The following is a 22,358-nucleotide window of genomic DNA, read 5'->3' as shown; positions in this document are numbered from 1 at the left end:
TCCCTCTATCCAAGAATAGATTGGAAGCCTTATTACTTTCTGGTTAAAAGTAATTCTTACTTGAAAGGCAGTTGTGATTGAAAATCTAATAAGGGAGCTTAACCTTACTAAAATTCAGAGAGGAATTGAAGAGGTGGAAATTCCTTAACTATTGGAAAATTGTATTTGTCTTGTGAAATTTGGGCATAGAATCTTTTATTTAAAGACAAATTTGTTCACCAACAATGGTATATGTGTTCAGTATTAGGTTGATCGGTAGCCCCTAAATGTATCAGGTTGCTCGTTAATTATTATTCCATGTAATATGATAAGAGGCTATGGCAAAGATGGATAAAAAGAGATTGCATTTGTGTTTCTCAACAATGAATCGTGAGTGTTCTTTTCATACACAATGGAAAAAGTTTTCTTCTATATCAAGATGTAGCATACGAGTTCTTTAACTTGTGTAACATAAGTGTTTTTTTTGGCTAAAAGTTATGAGCTTCACAAAGATGGTTTTACTAAATGTTTGGCATTTGAAACAAAATGGCTTAAAAATCACACACTAAGGCTTGATTTCTAGGCTAAAAGTGTTAAATAGTCAAAATTGATTTATTTTTCTAGGCTTAATTTATTCCTTAGTGTGTGATGTTTAAGGGTGGTCATTTAAAACTAGTAGAATATCCATTCATGAATACTCATTCATTTCCAATTATTTTTATAATATGAAAAAATATCAATTTCAAATCATAGATTGTAACATGGTCTTCTTGTTAGAGAAATGTAATGTAAATGGTTTTGTAGTGAGCGTATGTCACAATCAGATTATGTATGTAATAATGAATGTGACATGGTCTCCTTGTTAGAGAAATGTCACTAACCAAAGTCGGGTGTAAACAGATCTATATTTAGATCTGACCAAGCTTAGATAAAGAAAATTAATTGTAAAGATGTGATATTTGTATATTGGGAAATTGTTCCAATTTTTTGAAAGGACCTCACATAAGTGAGATGATTTTTAAAAGAACTTAAGAATATTGCATATTTTGTATTGAAAAAACATATCCAACTTCACCAAAATAAAAATTGAGTAGACATAAAGATTTATAACTACATGCAACAGATGCCAGCAACTGAAAGGTTCATAGGAGCTCTATAATAAGTAGAAGTGTACTATCCATTTAGATGACTCTGCATTTATGTTTATGTTTTTGTTGCAGAGAAAAAAGGAAAATCTTGGCAGCCAATCGCTTATACAGAAGTCAAAGCAGACACAACAATAGTTTATACCCAATCTATTGTTTTCTATTGTAGAATAGATATTGCAGTTCAATTAGGGATATTTGTGAAGGAAAGCAATGAGAGGCTCGTACAATGTGATCATCGACAAGGAAATTGTCCGCTATATTAAGATGCATTATTTTCTTATGCACAAGCATGTCCCCTATATTGAGGAACTACCCTGCAAGCATTAGGCAAAAATATAGCTGTAATGCAACCTTATATTTTCATAACCAAAAGATATAAAATAGCTTCACATAAAAGAACATTAGCATTTTGATATACGAAAATATAAATATTTTAAACATAGACTGAACATTATATGGATCATCAAAAAATCATCATTTGCCACTAATAACATATTAACTTGCTTAAAAGTGAAGGGAAAAATGGATAAATGAGATTGTCGATAAGATCAGACATGCGAATGACATATTTATTATTATATTGAGAATAGGAATGGATATTGGGAATAGGAATGGCTATAAAGTGGGAATATGTATTCCTATTTCATATTATAATTGACGAACCAAACAAAAAATAGAAAGGAATGTTAGATCTGTAAGAAAGGGGGAATGTTAGATTTATTACATTAATTAGGTTAGTTTCTAAATAAATTAGTTAGATATATAGTTGCTCGAAAGTTATTCCCATAAGTAATTTTTATAAGGGAAAATTAGGTTATATAAAGTTGTTCACATATCAATGTGAAATAATTCAGTATCAATTTTGTATGCATCAGAATGTATATATAAAATCTGAATCAATAATATCAGCATTTTATATTTTAGCTCTTTCATTTGGTATCAGAGCCAGGTACACAGGCAATGGAGAATTAACTGTGAGATGAAAATGTGTTGTGCCTAGCAATGACGACAATGTTTGTATGCAATAGTGAAGTTTTCAAACAGTACTCAAGGGCATTGCATTCATTATAGATGCAAGAGGAATAATTCTGTTTGATAGAAAGAATATATGTTTCTAACAGTCTGAGGAGTTGAAGAAGACAAATTCCCTATCAGTGCATTCAAAAAAATGGATTGAGGAATGGAATCATTGCCAAAGAACACTATCTATTAACATCAGATTACTATGTGAAAGTGAAGGGAGAAGCATCATTAAATTTAGTTATTTTTCTCTTTCGCAATAAGATCATGAGCAATGCTACCATATGTCTATCTAGTATTCTGTGAGATCATCAATTTGTAGAGTACGCGATGTTTCTGTGACAAAGATTTTTCTTGGCCTTTCATAATTTGAAAATTGCTTTGGTTCATATGCTAGTCAACTTGGAGAACCATTTCCTGCCGTATTGGATAAAGAGTGTTCACTTTTCTATTGTGCATTTTATTTAATTTGCTTGATTTTCTTTCAAAGCAATCAAGAGGAAAATGGATAAAATGTCTACTATTGCTAAGTTTGAAGGCTTTGAATTTTACACATGGAAAATTAAGATACAATTGCTTTTGATTGAAAAAAAATCTATGGGATATTGTATGTGGGTTGGTGAAAAAGCTACAAGATTTTTGCTATAAAGAATAGAAGTAAATAGGAGGCTAGAGGCAATGGAGGTTGAAGGATTTTTATCATCTCGAGCTAGCTTCTCGCTTAGAAATGATTATTGCATGGGAATCAAATATTTGTGCCCTTGTAAAGTCAAGGCTTGATAGATTTGTGCCCCTGAAGAAAAGAGGGGGCTTGGCTGTGTGATTGTCCTTCTATGGAGTGGGGGGGGGGGGGGGGGGGGGGGCAAGATTTGAATAATGGCATTAGAAACACTCAGAGAAGATGTCAACTTTCGGAGGAAAGACATTCATATTTGAAGAATGGCGTTAGAGACACTTGGAGATGTTGACTTTCAGAGGAAAGGCGTCCATGTGCAGACATATTAGTGGTGATTGTTTCTATAGCACTTGAGGAAGTGTTAGACACACTTGGAGGAGATGTGGACTTTTAGAGGAAAAGCATCTCATGTGCATTACCAAAGGAGGCATTAGACACACTTCATGGAGATGTGAAATTTTGGAGAAACTATGTCTTGTTTCTAATAAGGGGGAATGTTAGATCTGTTGAATTAATGTAATAAGGGGGAATGTTAGATTTATTACATTAATTAGGTTAGTTTCTAAGTTTAGTTTAAATAAATAAATTAGTTAGATAGTTAATGTAATAAGGGGGGAATGTTACATTTATTACATTAATTAGGTTAGTTTCTAAGTTTAGTTTAACTAAATAAATTAGTTAGATATATAGTTGCTCATAAGTAGTTTTTGTAAGGGAAAATAAGGTTATATAAAGTTATTCACATATCAATGTGAAATAATTCAGTATCAATTCTGTATGTATCTGAATGTACACAGAAAATTTGAATCAATAAAATTAGCATTTTATATTTTAATTCTTTCATTTGGTATCAGCTTAATGATAATCCTAACATTTATAATTGTCCAAAGTTTGATATTTTCATTAAAATTGTGTGTGGCTTGTTCCAATGCCTTCCTTTGAGCTTCTGGTGAAGATAATCTCAAATTGGTATGACAACTTTGCTCATACAACTCTATCCTCTATAGTTTTTAAGAGCCAATAAATAATAATACAATTCTATGTGTCTGTTACATCTTTTTGAATTGGCCAGTTATGAGAGTCATATATTGTATCATCAAGCATCTTTCCCCATTCTTTAATGTGTATCTACAATTGACCTTCCTTCAACAATATCTTTTTGAATTGGGAGTTAGAAACTATCTTCAGATATGTTTCCTCATTTTTTAACGTGAGTAACTAGCAAGTAACAAAATCATAAACTACACATAATCAGGTATCTTTCCTCTTATAACCATAAACTGACCATCATAAAGTCAAAATTAAGAGCTGACCATCAATACAAACAATATAACCAATTATAACCACAAATTCGTCAACCTCCTATTTTCTAATATAAAGAACCCCTTCCAATTATCCAAAGACAAGATCAAACCAACTTTTCCAATTACAACTATAATCCAACCGAAGAGAGTTCTAAAGTTCACCAGAATTCAGGGATACAATAAGACATTAATAATGCTACATGGAGTACCTCCACTATGTATTCTTCATTACTCAGAAATACAATGTCCTACGTGGGAAGGTCATAATTGCTAATGGCTATAGAAAGACCAAAATGCACCCCATTGCACAATTAATTTGTATTTACTTATTTTATTAAATTCGAAAAAACATTATTTTAAAATTTTTAAATAATTAATCTATTATTTTATATGTTTTGTTGAAATTTTCAGCATTTTTTCTTCATGATTTATATGTTTGAAAACCAGCAAAAATTTTGAAAAAAAATCAATTTAAAAAAAAAAAATTGACTTTTACTACATTCTATCTCGAGAATGGCCCATCAGCCTAAAAATTAGTCATCACAACTATTTATTGGTATAAAGAGAAGAGCTTAAGATGTAATTGGCATAGCTGAGTTGCAAAAGCATTTATTGGGGTTTATTGGGAACATCAAATGAGAATCCCATTTTAATTTTAATTTTTATTATTTTTTATTATTTAAATGGGGGAGGAAAGAGGGCAAGAAAGAGCTCAGTCTGTAAGTAGAGAGTCTCAGAATGGTCAACGAGATTTATCACAAGCAAGAATCCAAAGAATAGAGAAAGCTACATATCTTTTAAGGAAATGGTTCAAATGATTGAGAGCGCGCCTGATCCTTAATATCTTCAGCTGATAACCATTTCATGCTAAAAGATTGCTGATTTATTTCGCACTTTAAGAAAAAATGAATAAATAGAAAAGCTTAAATAGCTAATATTCGATCTGAATAGGAGAAATTAATGAGTGCAAATTGAAATGAAAGCAGAAAAGAAAACATAAACTTTACCCCAAGTGAATTGGGGTATATGCTTGTATAATACCTACTACAACATGCCAAGCAATTCACAGAGAGAGTAATGAGGTGCGTAGTAGATATGGTGACTACATTTCCATTTGTAATTTGCCAAATATAGCCACACGAAAATCTGGGCTTTCAACAATGAGATAAGATCCGATACAACTAAGAGCTGACCATGATATGTTTGTATTGTTTGTTATAAACTGCACATCATAAACTGCCATTTCTCTTGATTTTCTCTTGATCTTATTTCAGCATTAAATTGTTTGATATCATTTCTTTTGTTTTGCCAACATTTTAAGTGTTTCCTAGCATGAACAACTACTTCATTTCTACCATTCCAAATAAGCTAGAGAACTTAAAGACGAAATGACAAACCATAAACATCTTGTCACATAAAATATAATTAGTAGGATTAATTCAGTGTCGTGTCTACCTTAACATAACTTACATCAGAATGGTGATGCCTATATCCTCAATTCCATAGGATATAGTTGCTTCTTAAGCATTTGTTAAGGGAAGATTGTCATTCCCTTCAAGTACTTATCTAAACTCAAAGATTTTTTTCGGGAGAAGATGTTATCTCATCCAAATTTTCTAAAATTTTACAACCAAGCTCAAGTTTTAGCTGGGTCAACTCCTCATTTGAACTTGGTACAATGTTCAATTCTGCAAGCAATTTTTCCAAAATCCTATAAACTAACTCAAGTTGTATTTCAATCAAATTTCTTATGGCCTCCTCTCCAGGTGTTGTAAGAATTGATGTAGAGGTGCCCTGTAAACAAGATACAAAGCTCAAGTTATCTGCCAAACAAAAAAGAAGAAAAATTTAGTATGATCTGTTTATATAAATAAACACACATAAATTGAATCCAGAAATAGTACAAAGATTTACTATGGATTGCAAAATACTATTATATGTAGACACAAAACAATTATTTACTATATACAAAAAGGAAATGCACCTACTTTTAGCTAAAAGTTATGAAGAACCTAATGAACATTGAAGATCATCATTCAAGTTTAATTGAGTTGGAGGTTTTTTCTTAGAAAGTGGATGAGCATGCTTCACATGCTCAGAAATTTTTAGAGCTGTTTCTTTGGATTGTTGCGGCACTTGGAATTCAAGTGCTGACAAAACACTCTACTTCTCCACTTGAATTGGTTTCTTATTAACTGCAATCAGTTTCCATTTCATCTAGATTAAGATTTACTTACATGTGATGATAAAAAAAATCATTGAATTGAATTGACAGAGGTGTATTGTCAACTGATTCAATAAAATGGACTTAAATTACCCCATGTGGTGTAAGAGGCCATCCTTTGTTGGGTCCTTCTCATGGGGTCTCCAAGTTCAATGATGCTCCTCTTTTTTAACACCTACAGAGAAAATCATAACCAAATGTTAATTTCTAAAACCGAAATCAAAGAGAATCAAGAAATGATCTTTAAAACCCAAACCAAAGAGAATCATGAATTTCTAATCTCTAAAACCCAGATAAAAAAGATGATCATGAATATTTAATTTCTAAAACTGAAAAAAAAAATCATGAATGTTTAATCTCTAAAACCCAAATCAAAGAGAATCAATCATGCATGTTCAATCTCTAAAACCCAAATCAAAGAAAAACATGAATGTTTAATCTCTAAAACCCAAATAAAAAAGAATGATGAAAAACTTGAAAAACATGTTTGTGAAACTTGGATTTTCACCTGCTTTTCATTTGCAGTGGGAGATTGCAGGGGTGCCCTTTGCTCCTCACTAATTGTAAATAAACTTGTGCGATGCTTGAGGAGTTGGGGTCTGTTTCGAAGCTTATTAGATGAACCCAATTGCGTCTCTTTCAACATTTACAATCTGGTTGAAATTTTTAGAGTTTTCTTGAGTGTATGCCTCTATTAGGAGTTTCTTGACATTACAAACTGTTGAAGCAAAAAAAACATAAATAATAGTAAAATAAATGGTTAATATTTTACAATCAATCAGTTCAACTATACCCTAGCTAAAACCATGGGATAACATTTGACTATTTGACTCCTAATCCCACAACTTCAATTGCTATCTACTCAAAGTTGCATATAAGTTAGAATTTAATTTAAATCAAAATCAAAGAAAGCCAACTCATTCCTCATGTGTCCTATTTTTTGTGAATTATTCTCATGCAAACACTATGAGATCTCTTTTGATCAGAAAACCATTATTGTTATAAGGAATAAAATAGAAAATATAAGAGGCCTTTGTATGTCTCCCATTGACTCCTACTTGCTAGCAAATAGTGAATGGTAAAAGATGCAAGTGTGTTGATTGGAAATTTGATTGTAAAAAGATTAAGTGATTCAAGTGCCTCCCAAGTTTTATCATTTATATTAAACACTATCATGTTCATAGAAGTAGTTGTTAGAAAATAGAGGCACATATTATCAAACTAAATGAGTAAACTATAAAGAGGGATCGATGTAGTACGGTTATATGACTATCATCACTTCCACAATTTATCATAAATAATTCTTCAACTCTCTGAGGTACAATTGCTAAAATCTAAGGTTGAGAATTTGGACAAAGAGCTTATAGAGAGTAGGAGGGAGTACAAGAGAATAAAAGAATATAGAGATAAAAGTGTCAACAACTTAATTGACATTTACTAGGTCATAGATTGTGTTTCATCATTGGCCATGTTGTATATATTTTTGATTGTTATAAAATCTTAAGAGGTGCATTTATCAACCATATTAAGACAAGGATAATTTAAATGCTTTGTTGATAGTCAATTCTAATTCCTCTTCTATATCAAGCAATTTGTACCCTTAATATGAATATTCTGAATCACTTGTGAAAATGTTAAAAAATACCTCTCCAACATATTTAATATATTTTTCTAGATCATTTGTCTTAGTCTTTGAAATTGGCCACCAATTCAAGTTCATTATGCTTCATTATACTTTATAGATCCACGGAATTCATCCACTCCTTCATGCCAGAAATAGAAGGTTGAGGAATGATGTCAATGTAAAATGCATATTACTTAATGTCTTTAGCTTCAGTCCTTCTCTCTCAAGTTTAAGAATTTCAATCTTACTAATGGTTATTACTTAGAAGGTAACTCTACCAAATAGTTGACACTAAGAGATATAAAAGAAGTGGATGCAAAATGAAGTGCATGGTTATTTATCCAATTGCTACAATTTCTACTCGCACACAACTTTCGTAGCTCATCTTATTTTGAAGTGTTAGATTTAATCACTTATATTCTAATTAGAAACAATTTTCAAAAATTACATGGTTTATGCACTTATTCAAAATTTTGGGTAAAACAAATAATGTTTTGAAATTTATGTGAACAAAACATGCAATATTTTAGCAACATTTGTGGAAAAAAAATATATGTTCAATAAAACCATGGATTTTTTTGTAAGTTGTATTTATTAAAAATCAAATCAGAATACAAAACTTATCATATTTTGACAACATTTGTGTGCCAAAAAAAATATGTTTAAAGACAACATATGAATCAAAACAATCATGCCCAAAACAAATAATGTTTGCAAAATACATTTGCACAAAACAAACAATGTTTTGACAATATTTGTTAGAAAATAAAAATGCATTTAATAACACCATGCACATCAAAAATAATAATAATATTATGTGGGCATGTTAATGGGCCTACAAGGGTTGATCCTAAACAAAGAAGGGAAAAGTGTTGTTGGCAACCACTAGAGGAATGATGGATAAAAATAAATTTTAATGGGGTTGCTTTAGGAAACCTTGGTATATCTAGTTGTGGATGTATAGCAAGAGACCACAAGGGAAACTTGTTAGCATTTGTGGAAAAATGATTAAGGGATGGAACAAACAATGTGGCAGAATGTGAAGTTGCTAAGGAGGCCTTAGTTTTAGGAGTTGAACTAGGTATTCATCAAGTGCATCTAGAAGGAGATTCATAGATTATTATTAATGGAATCAAGAAAAGGAAGATGGAATCTTGGCAACTTGATAAGCACATAAGCCAAATCAAGTACCTATTATGAAGTTTGAGGACTTAAGGATATGCCACATTTATAGGGAGGCAAATAAGGTGGCAAATAAGTTGGCCAACTTGGGAGAGAATACTTCTTTTGGGAACCAAAATGAAAATTTTGAAGACTTTAGCCTTCTCGATTTGGAATAACAATGAAGGTTGATGAAGTGGCTTTTATGTGTGTTTAAGCCTCCCTTTTGTGGGCATACCTCTCAATTATGAATTTGAACTCCTAGTATGATGGACACTCATGAAGAAGTAACCCCCCACATGTAATAGAGGATTCATATTTATTAAATATTACCTCTCAAAGTGTGGGCTTCTAGATCATTTGAGGGTTTGATTTTAAGAAGGGTGGGGATTCTCTTCAGTAGGGAAATTTATAGAGAAATCAGAGATGGAGGCCAATTTTGTGTTGGAATAAAATAATCAGACCTAGGCATATAAATGAAGGATCACAGTGAGATGTTTGAAGAACATTTTTATGTTTGATGAGCATGGATTTATGTGTGGCATCTAGGAGATGTTTAGTCCAGAATATCTAGACACCTACTGGAGGAGAAGGTCCAATTTGGACATAGCATCTCCCGTTGTGGCTCTGGCTCTATTAGTTGGTGAGACAAAGGAGGAAGTCCGCAGGGTTGTAGCAATGTGCATAGACTTGCAATGGCTAATAGGGATGGATGATGTTATTGATAGAGTCGTACTCATGGGTGTTGGTCTAGAAATGGGATAGGAACCATGGAGGGTAGTTGGGGGTGGTAATTATTTGGTACAACCTCTATTCGTTTGGTCTTCTACATCTCCACAAGGGGTTCATTTTTGAAAAGCTGTAGAAGGTTGGAGGAAGGTGATCAATTTCTTGCAAGAGATGATCTAGTTCATGGACGATGAGAGGAGGGGTTTTATGAAGATGATACAATGGAAGAGTGTGAGGTTTCTTGGGGAACCGTAAGTGTAACTAGTAGGAAGTGTCTTCACAGAGCAGGGAGCACTAACATGCTGCGATCAGTGGAGGATGACCAAACTAACCCAAACTTTACAAAGGAGGATGTAGTGAAATGGTTCAAGGACTGAGTATTTGAAGGTTTTTTTTGGGTTCATGTTTGAATGACTTCTTATTTCCCCCATGGCATTTGAATACTAATTTATTTTTGAGTTGGGCTTTGTTGATGGGTGTTAATGCCCTTTGTATATATTGACTTTTAATGTCAATGGGGGAGGGTATTTGGGAGGACTTTTGAGACATTGACCACTTTATACTATGGCATACCTATGCAAGCACTATCTTTATTTAAATTAATACAAAAAACTTGTTACCTATTCAAAAACCTAATAATATTATGTGAATCAAAGCATATGTCATCTTAATATTCTAAATTTTTAGAATCAGAATCACATGCAAAAATGTTCAAAAAATACCATGCAACATCTTTAGTAGAATTATTTGGTCATTTGCAACAATCTTCGAAATTAGTCTCCAGTTCAAGAATGAAATTTAGCCAATCCTTGATCTCATCAATAGAAAATTGAAGAATGATGGTACATATTGCTTGAATTATTTTACATACTAATGATATCAAATTCATTTTTCCCAAGTCCTACTCTCTCAAGTTTAATAATCTCAATCTTACAAATTGTTATTACTAAGGAAGGTACTTCCACCAACTCTACCAAATAGCTGACAGTAGATTTTGACAGCTCTTATATATTAGGCAAATCATACCCTTGATCTAACTATTTTGAATTACATTAAAAAAATTCAAAAATTACCATCCACCATCTTTAATAGATTTATTTGGATAATTTGTAATAGTCTTCAAACTTGGCCACTAGTTCAAGTTCATTATGCTTTCAATTCAACTACTCCTTAATGCCATCAGGAGAAGATTAAGGAATTACATCAATTTAGAGTTCATATTTCTTGAAGTCATTGAAAATAATAGCCATAACAAATTTCTTTTGCCTGTGTCCTACTCTCTCAAGGTTAAAAATCTCAATCTTACTAATGGTTATTACTCAAGAAGGTACTTTCACCAAATCTACTAAATAGTTAGCAATATGAGCAATAAAAACAAGGATTTGAAAGGAAGTCCACGGTCATTTATCCAATTTCTCCTCTTTATCCTTGCAAACAACTTGGTAGTTTATCCTCTTTAAAAGAGTTGGATTTAATCACTCATTCCAATTAGAAACAAATTTGTAAATTATATGGTTTAAGTAGTTATTGGAAAGTGTGGCCAAAACAAATAATGGTGTGAAAATATCTGTGAACAAAACAAGTAATTTTTTGACAACCTTTGTGGGGAAAAATTGTTGGAATTCAGTTATTATTGCCATTAGCGAAAATATTTATCTATATCAGTGTAGCTATTGAGCTCAACACTTAGTTTTCTACACTCAGCAAGCATTCTAATGTTCACCAAGCTTTAAAGTGTTCAAAAGTTTACACCGAGTAGAACAGTGGCTACCGAGTGAATACAGGCAATGTGAAGACCAGTAGTTTCTACCGAGCTTCATAGTGTCTATCGAGTAGTAAGTTTGTGTCATGGAAATTCAGTGTAAATCGAGCATTGGAAGAAGTAGTGTTTACTGAGTGAAGCAAGGTAAACATAACATGTAGTATCTACCGAATGACACTACATCTACCCAGTCACTGGTGGTCACCGAGTTCAAAACTACATTGAGTGATCAATATGGACTGAGCCTTCACTTCTATTGAGTGCATGACAATGCCGTGTAATGTAGTGGACATTGAGTATTAGAAGGTCACCGATTCAGTTCAATGAATCTGAGTTATTTACTATTGGGTCGACTTTGTAATGTGTTGTACACTTGTATTTTGGCCAACCTTGCAGTTTTGTAAATTGGAAAGGTATATATGTAAGATGCATTGTAAGATATCATTGTATTGAAGTACTATGAATTTTTTTTGAGAAGTTCATGCGAAGGATTATCAAAAACAGTTTAAGGAATGCAACAATGTAAATATAGGAGCAAAAAATTCATATCTATCACATAAGGTGATCAGTGCATAAATGATCTTATCAGCAATCAGTCATAAGTAGATCCACTACTTCATCCTAATAGGTGAATTAGTTTCTAAATCCTTTAACAAGGTAGACTTAATAGTCTTTGTATAAAAGAATGGATCTTTACAAGAGGAAGTAAGGAAACTCAAAAGAGAACAAGAAATTCAATCAATGAGGCTATGTGAGATTTTGGAACAAAGGAATAAGGAAAAAGAAGACTTGGAGGCAAGAAAAAATGAAGAACAATATCAATCCAATCAGCATGAAGACCTTACTGATCAAATCACTGAAGCAAATGAAGAAATTAGGATTCTCAAAGCACAGAATGAAAGAATAAGAAATGATCTAAATTATGAAAGAGAAATTAATGAAAGAACAATAAGAGAACTGAGATCTAAAAAGAAAATCATTTAAAAATTGAAGAATGATCTAAATGTTGAAAAACAAATCAATGAGAGAATGATGAAATCTCAAGAAGACATGAATAAATTGAATCAACAAAATGATTAGAATCTTCATAGGCAAAAAGGTAAAGCAAGACTTGGATACAATGAAGAAGAAGGTGAATCTTCCAAGCAAGGTGCAAAAAGGAATAAAAAAACTCTCATGCAATCATTGTGGGAAAATTGGTCATACATCAAACAAATGTTGGAGCAATGGAAAAGAAAAATTCAATGGAAAGTTCTACAATTTCAATCAACATGGTTAGAAAGCTAATGAATGCAAGGAGAAACCAAAATTTGAAGGTAAATGTCACAAATGCAAAAAGCATGGTCACAAGGCATCTCAATGTAGATCCAAATCATTCAATCTAGCTAAACAACTTGTAAAGACAATATTTGGATGGGATTACAATACCTAGTGTAGATGTCATTATTGTGGAGAATATGGACACACTGGCATAAATTGTGCAAGGCATCACCCAAGAAAGAAGGATACTACTATAAGGTGTTACACATGCATTAAACTTAGTCATATAGCTAAAAACGAAATGAATATAAGGAAAATTGAAAATGAAAAGAAACCAAGGGCTGAAAAGATAAGGAAACAAATGAAGCAGCAATGGATTCCTAAATCTATTGAGGATACAAGCTCAAATCATGGAAGCGAAGTCAGTCAAGAAGTGGGTGACTCCATCCTCTCAAACTAAATTCCTAAGAATGTGTTGGAGATGTACTCAACAAAAAAATCATAAGAAGTTCCAAAAAATATAAAGAATGCAAATGAACCAATCAGTATTCCAGATACACAAGGATCACAAAAAGGTTATCTTTCACCGAGTTGCATCAGACTCCACTGAGGAAAGTTGGTTGAAGACCTTACCAAGCAAGGTTGAGAGTAAAGGAAATATGGTTACTTTACTGAGTTGATACTCTTGCCAAGTTAGGTTAGTGGATGATAGTCTGTCACGCACTGTGTCAGTATGACACCAAGCATTTATGAAAATTTCTCAACAAAAGGGGCAATTTTGACTTCATTTTTTTTCACCACATTCACAACATTCGAAGAGCAGAGCAATTTGAAAGAGCATTATAGTGTTTTGGAGCAATTTAGTAGTGATATCTTTATGAATTCTATCATCTACCAAAAAACAATGGCATCTACCAATGGAAGCAATGCTAAACCAAAGAAGGGTTCTGAAATGCTCGTTAAGGGCGTCGAATGGAAAGCACCAAACTTCAAGCTCATTTTGGCTTTTGTTGAATCACTTGATCCTTACGGTGCTCAGTCAAAAATCTTGTCAAAGGTACTCCTGATTAACAACATAAGAACTCATTTTAAACGTACTATACAAGAATTAGGGACATTAGAAATGGATAATGCCTTAGGTGAAATGTGTGTTGACAGAGTTTTGACACCCAAGCATAAGCATTTGGAAATGAAAGGATTAACTCATATCCCTCACTTGCCATAGAATTTCCAAGTAAAATGGATAAGGTACATATTGAGTCAGTTCCACAGTGGAAAATTATGGTTGGAGCAACCCATTCTGATTACAAAGAAGATGATACACAAGGTTACGGGTTTGCCAATGCTAAGCAAAGCTAAGAAACCCAAAACCCTAGGTTGAGAGGAATTGCAAAAGAAAACCCTAATCAAGTGGGATGGTAGAGGTTTGAAAATAAAAAATGTCACTGACATAGAGCTTAGGTTTGGCATCCACATCATTGCACACAAGATCTACAACTTGAGTCAGTTGAACAATGTTCCTATTGAGGTAGTTGACCTAGCATACAAGGTTGTAAAGAAGAACCTTGAATATGATCTGTCAGATGTGTTACTAAAGTAATTGAACAAAAACATTGATAGTGTGAAGACTTCCAAGAACAATTCCTTCAAGTTTGGTTCATTTCTTACTTGCTTATTCTTTTATGTTCAAAAATTCTTTCCATATAAGGGCATAGTCGTGTGGAGGAAAGACACTCCTATTCTTTATCAGATAAATGAATTTATTGAAGAAATGGGTGAAAATTTTGAAAGGGTGTTGGATAACTATTTTGAGGTGTTCAAGGAGAAAATGAACAATAGATTCTGAATCCCACCCAAGCTTGTAGAAGACTACAAAGATCTTATATGTTTCATGGTGGACTATGACAAAGTGTACATTCAAGCAGCCATATGAAGAGTGGCATGGGTAAAACCATTGCCTTATGAAATTAACATTGATGAAGCTAGAGACATCATTGAGGCATTAGTAAATGAGCCAGCCAATCCTAATCTTCCTACACTTGGCACATATGAGGAACCCAAGAAGAGGATAGAGCTTAGTATTAAGATTCCTCAAACTCTCAATAGAGGCAAGAAGAGAGTTGCTAAATTAAAGATAGTTGAAGGTCCTCTAATGCTTACCAAGGGCAAGGGTGAGGATGAAGAGGAGGAATCTAAAGAAGAAGAGGAAGAATCAGAGAAAGAGGAACTAGCAAGGAAGAAAGGTAAAGTGTTTTTCACCAAACCTCAGAAGAAACCAACTATAGTGTTCACCAGGAGAACTAGAAAAGGTAAAAGTGAACTAGCATTTATCTACCCTACACCTACATTTGAGAAAAGAATGAAACAACTAAGAGTTGGAGCAGGAATTTGCAACTTCAAAGTTCTCAAATATGAGACTCAAACTCCAATTGAGCAAAAAGAGATTGAGGAATTAGTTATGGAAAAGATGGGTATTTGGAAATACTCCCCTGCACAAATGCAACCTCAAATCCATGCAAATCTTTTTGCTAAAATCAAAGTCAGATGGGAGAACGAGGTGCAAACTGTAAAGAACATCTTTGAACAATAGCTAAGATAGTTGGTACCAAATCTGACTAATGCAGAAGTGAAGAAGACAATAAAAGAGCATGAAGATAGAATGATTCTAAAGCTTAACACATGCTTCATATTAATGAAGAATATAGAATTAGTGGTTAAGCATGCCTCATATGTTTGGAGAGAGATATATAAACTCAATGAGCCATTAGAAGAAACTATTGAAATTAAAGATGATGACAATAGTGACAATGATGATGATGATAACAATACTCCTTCAATCATAGTTACAAGAAGAGAATTGCATGCCATAATGGAGGAGAAGGAAGAAGAAGAAAAGGAGGAAGAAGCAGAAGAGGAAGAAAAGGATGAAGATGATCTGGTCAAAATAACAACCAAAGCAATTGCATCTCTTCCTCACACTCCAGCAAATATTGTCACATTTGTGGAGATAGCTTCTACTAGTGAGATTGTGAGCAAAATAGTAACATCAATTGCTCAATCTTCACTAGCCACCTCTTAGCTCCAGGTATCTGCAATGGAAGTGTCAAGCACTTCATCTACTGAGCCAACTGTTACTTCTTCAACTACCGAGTTAGCTCCCTCTACTCCTACATCATTAGTAAGTGCAACGGTGAGTTCTACAATTTTGTCTTCATCGATTCCAATTAGCTAGGTAGTTTTTTTTCATCAACATTATCTGCATCCACTTCGATTCCAGTTAGTTCTAATATTTCTATGGGTATTTTACTGAGTGTGGCACCATTTTTGGGAAGTGTTTCAATTTTTGATTCATTTAGTACTCCTATTGGTATTCAATCCTTAAGTCCCATCCCATTTTTCATTGTTAGCCCTTCTATCTCCACTATTGTGTCTATTCCAAAGGTCAAACTAGTAATCACATAAGTAGAACAAAGGAAACTATTGAAACTTATGATCATTGGAAAGGAAATTGAAGAAGACATTGACTTAGACACATAGATAGAGATAGCTATTATTGACTTCGACACTACTACTATTGAAGAGATGATATTAGCAAGTCAACTCATAGAGAAGAAAGCTAGGCAAAAGTACTTAAGTTCTGAAAGGGATAAGGAGTATAGAATAATTGAGAATATAATTACAGAAGCTATAGGTGTTGAAGTGGATTCCACTCAACACATTTTGATTCAGTTAGAAGAGGTTGTACATAAATATAATGAGGACTCTTCCCAACAAGAGAAACTAATTGAAAAGGCTAAAAGGAAGTTTGATGAAAAAATGCTAGAGCATATTGCTCAACAGATTGCAATCAAACAAGTTGAGTTGTCTACATTTTTGGGAAATTTTGAAAATTCTTTTAATAACTTTTAGCATCACTTTTGCCAACCTTTGTCATGTCTCTGGTTTTCCTAAAGAAATAAAGGAGAAGATAAATAACATTGATGTTGATATGCAATCAAGTGCATCAAACTTGCAGATTGACCCCTCCTCCAACTCTTCTCATCACACCAAGGTGAAATATCTGGTAGATGTGTAGTCAAAACTTCTAAGAGAAGAAGTAAGAATAAGAGCAAACTTGATTGATGTTCAAAACATCATCTTGTCAATAATGGATACAATGCTAAAACATATTGCTCATTGCAAAACATTGGTCCATGATCAAAACTTCTTAATGGCTGATCACATGATCAAATTATCAGCAGAAGTTTAGATTACCCTCTCCACCTTCAAAATTTTGTAAGAGAATTGGGATAACTCATTTGCCCTCATTCTAAAGGTACATCAATAATTTCTATCTCATTTTAGTGTAACTATATAAATAGTATATGTAGCCCTTTGGCATTATTGTCAAAAAGGGGGAGAGATATCAGTATAAGCAAAAAGAGGGAAACACTGTATATAAGAAGAGATATCAGTATAAGTGAAAGGGGGAGATAGCACTCAATAGAGTTAGCATGTATATGTGTATAGCTATGTACATAAGTATCTTTGTATATACATTATGTGTCATCAAGGAGATATATGTAGGAATGTATATGCAACATCTTTACAAAGATCAATTTTGAAAAATCAAAATTCAGTATGTCAGATTATGTACATATGTTTTGGCTTATAAGTGTTTTGTCACTATTGCCAAAGGGGGAGATTGTTGGAATTAAGTTATTATTTCCATTAGTGGCAACACTTATCTATATCAGTGTAGCTACAGAGCTCAACACTTAGTTTCCTACACTCATCGAGCATTCTAGTGTTAACCAAGCTTTGAAGTGTCCATAAGTTTACCCTAAGTAGAATAGTGGCTATTGAGTGAATACAGGCAATGTGAAGACTAGCAGTGTCTACTGAGCTTCACAGTGTCTATCGATTAGTAAGTTTGTGTCGTGGAAATTTAGTTTAAACAGAGCGTTGGAAGAAGTACTGTTTATCGAGTCAAGCAAAATAAATTCAGTGTGTAGTATCTATCAAGTGACACTACATCTACCGAGTAATCATTGGTCACCAAGTTTAGAACTACATAAAGTGATCAGTATGGATTGAGCCTTCACTTCTACCGAGTGCATGACAATACTGTGTAATGCAATGGATGCCGACTATCAGAAGGTCACCGAGTTAGTTCAATGAACCTGAGCTATTTACTATTGGGCCAACTTTGTAATGTGTTGTTCACTTGTATTTTGGCCGACCTTGAAGGTTTGTAAATTGGAAAGGTATATATGTAAGATGCATTGTAAGATATCATTGTATTGAAGTACTATGAAGTTTTTTTGAGAAGTGCATGCAAAGGATTATCAGTAGCAGTTTAAGGAATGCAACAAGGTCAATCTAGGAGCAAAGAAGTCATATCTATCACATAAGGTGATTAGTGCATAAATGATCTTATCAACAATTAGTTGTAAGTAGATCCACTGCTTCATCCTAATAGGTGAATCAATTTCTAAATCCTTTAACAAGGTAGACTTAACAGTCTTTGTATAAATCTCTTAACCGAGTGCATACTTCATTGTATTTTTGTAAATCCTGTTGGTGTAAATAAGTATTTACTTATTACACTTACTTAAGTTTTACTTAGGTTAATGAATTATTTTATTATTATTTTAGGTGAGACACTTAGGAGTTTTTGAACTCTCATTGAGTTACGCAACTCTAATTATGCACATTGTGTCTACAACATAGGAGTATGCATCATTCACTGAGTTGTCATGATGACAACACAATTATCCGCACTCCTCATTTAGCACATGTTGTCTACTCCACTGATTTGTGTGCTACACCATTGTAGGCTTATCCTTACATCATCGCACTTAATCCTGTGCTTAATGGAGGATAAACCATATCTGGTGGACATGTTCATGGTTGTATGACATATCATGATGCTGACTTCTATGCATTCTAGAAGCTCTCCTGAGGCCTTTATATTTAGGCACTCCTAGTGTACTTTGAATTAAGTTATTGAATGAATATCATCATTCTGATCATACTCTGTCTATTTTGGTCTCCTGTGTGCTTGTGTTGAGTTCTTTAGTTCTTGGGTGAATTCTAGCCTAAGCCAAATTCTTACATGGTATATGAACTGAGGAGGACTCTCATCATGTAGCCATTCAAGACTGTACATGCTTCAGTACCTCAACTCAAATTTGGAAGATCTGCAGAAATTGGGAGCATCTAGAGCCAGATCTGACCTCATTAAAGCATTTGTACAAATTAATGTTCAATTTACTCAATCATTTATTATAATACTTAGGCTATTCCCCCTCATCCCCCCACCCCTTCGTATAGCTCCTCCACAACTCTCATATAGCTTCTCCACCTCAACTATTTTGAGCCAACGAATATGGATTTTTGACTTTGATACTACTTACAAGATGTTTCTCAATCTCAACCATTTGTTATTTTTTATTGAGGAAAAATCCAATTGCTCAAAAAGCAGCCACAATCAAAATTTTAATGATGAGAAATATATAATTTTACCCTTTTTACCTTTTATTATTTCTATTTTTTCACAGTTTTAGGTCACTCTTAGAGTGTAGATATCTTTCCAATCCATTATTTTAGTTGTTTGTCCTTCCATATCACTTTTATGGTACATATTTTAAATTTTTATATGAGTTAATTACAATGCAAATTAACTTAATTGCATATTTCATTGTTATATAACAAGATAAACTCTAGTTTTTTTGAATAAATTGACAATCCAATGACACTCAATGTTTCAATAATCCTAAGGTATCACATGTTTTTGAAAATAACAACAATAAGAGAATGTTGGTCCATAGTAAAATAGCAACATTGTAAAAGCACATTAACAACACATTAATAAAAAAAGGAGTACATATAACATTGACATACTTAAACACAAACCTTCTTCTAGTAAAAACTAACTTCGAGAAAGTAGTAAATGACCACAGATTTTCAAACTAGACTCCATAATAGAAACCATTAAAGAAAAGTGCTTAAAATGGAGAGAGTTTAAACAAAATATCATGCCACATAGGGCTATAATCAAAGTTCATATTAATAGTTCTAACAAAATCATTAAAACCAAAAGAATAAAGAATAGCCCCAAGGGCTAGCATCATTAACACTTGTAGAGAAACATAAGCAACAACATCAATTTCTTTTCCCTGAGCACTTGGACAACATGATATCTACCCATTCCTAATTTAAGAACTTGAAGAGTTCCTAATCATCATCCTCCTTAGCCAAGTTGCCTCTAAAAGCCTTAGCCTACAACAAACAAAGGGTGGTGGTGGAGGCGTGCATAATCTTGAGCACAAACTTGCTCACATCGTTCAAGTGGTTTTACAAAACTACCATTTCCTCCTTAATCTACTTGACACAGTTATCTAGGCTAGCAATTTGGTACTTGAGGGTACCCACCATCCCACCAACAAAGTTTCTTTTACCAAGGCTATCAACTATTGCATTGCACAAGTTCAACAATGGGAAATGGGGGAAGGGGGTTGAAGGTATTTTGTAGGGGTCGGGGGGAAGGGGGATTAATAAGGGGGTTGGGAAAGGGTTCATCATAGCGCTCTAGGTTTCCTTGCAAGAGGAGTCATCATCTGACTCTCTAGCATTAGACTTCTTATTACTAGTATTTGTTTAGGTCTCCTCATTATTAGCCAAAACCTTGATATTGATTTTCCCTACCCCTAGCCAGTCTATAGGAACGATGGGTTTTTCATTGTTGGATCTCCTCTTCACTTTCATAATCCCAGTTAAGGGTGTTTTTCCTAGGTTTTTTTAAATTGGGGCACATATCCAGGGCTAGAAAGGCCTCTCATCATTTTCTAACACTCAAGGTTTTTCATAGTGGGGGAGTCACTAGAAGAAATAGGGCTTGCATAAGGGTAACTATAGGGTTTTTTTTTAAATTTTCAAGTCAGAAGGGTCAGACACCATGCACAATTTTTTTGCCTATTGGTGGGTCATGGCCGTAAGGATTGTACTACTCTAGGGGACACATGACCTAGTGGAACTTATAGAGTCTAAATATGAGACCTTGGTGAGAAATAACATTTTTAAATGACCATTTTTTGACCTCTTGGGAACCCTGGTGCTTCTCCTCTGTGAACATCACCTAGATCCAATGAGTGCTAAGTTTTCCATTTATTCTCATGAGAGATAAATTGTTGTTGAATCAATGCTCATGAAATATGAGTCAATGAGTTTGATTCAAAAACTACATAGTTAAATCCTGATAAAAATATCACAATTTGACTTGTTGTGGAAATTATCTCCTACCTATCGAACAATAACATATTTTTTACCATGGGCCTTGGCTTCAACAACATCAAGCACATTGCTTTCCAAAGAGTGAAGTAGAAAAAATGGAATGAAAATTAAATGCTTATGCCTTGGATGGTTTAAGAAAAAAATATGGTATTAATAGAAGATGACATACCTTCCTTCCAACATGAAGTATTTGATAATGATTTTGCACATTTTGGGCTGAATCATTGGGAGATCATTTGTGCTATACCCTTCCTTCTTTTTCACATGCTTCTCATCAAGACCTCTAAAAAATTGGTCCAAGCCTACCAAGTTTGGAGTTTTTCTATCTTTATTCCACTTATTTCCACAAATGGGAAGCTTTAGAGCTTTCCCAATGACTTCTTTGTTGATTTTTAAAGTTATTCCCTTCAAAGTGACATACTTGTCCCTCTAAGAATTCACAAATTGCCAAGAAATGGTTTTGTTGAAATCCATCATGTTCTCCATAAAGGGGAGAATGTTGCCTTCCTCATCTAGAAGTACATCACCAAGAGATTGATTTTGAACTCATCCTCAATCTTGTTTGGCTTGATTCTATGTTATAAGCAAGGGACTTGCCAAGTAAGTTGGAAAATATTGATCGTGGGCTAAAATTTTCATGTAGGATTTTGAGAAGTGCAAAGTTAGGTTGTTGAACTACTAAATCCTCTCTCATATTATGGTTAGATAAAGAGGGAAATTGTGATATATATTAATGATTGAAATGCTTGTACAAGGTAGTGTGACATACCTCAATAGAATATTTGGAGCTTTGAACACTATTCCAAATCATTTATTAATAGTAAAAATTTCAATAGTAGACAACTATTTAAAACATTAGACAAAGGCAAGTGGAAAAAATAGCTGTATTAATGCAAATTTTTAGAGTTTCTCCTTTCTTAAAAAAAATGGTATTTATAGAAAAAATACACTCCTCAATTTTGGAAGGTTAATTAGGGGAGATGATCAATAATGTAGTTCATCTTATACTCGGTATAGGAGCTATCTAAGTCAAGATAATTGCCATTTTTTCTTCATATATACAATAAGAGAAAAATTGAAAAAAAAATCAAACTTCCATCAAGTCTACTCATTTATCTCAAATGTATCAATCCACATTTTTGGGTATTGTTTTGTGTTCATTCTCTCTAGTATTTCATTGGCATAATGTTCCGAATA

The sequence above is a fragment of the Cupressus sempervirens genome, chromosome 3 (genome assembly GCF_028749045.1).
Source record: "Cupressus sempervirens isolate cs-2001-9-10 chromosome 3, ASM2874904v1, whole genome shotgun sequence".
Taxonomy (NCBI): Eukaryota; Viridiplantae; Streptophyta; class Pinopsida; order Cupressales; family Cupressaceae; genus Cupressus; species Cupressus sempervirens.
This window is presented reverse-complemented; position numbering follows the sequence as displayed.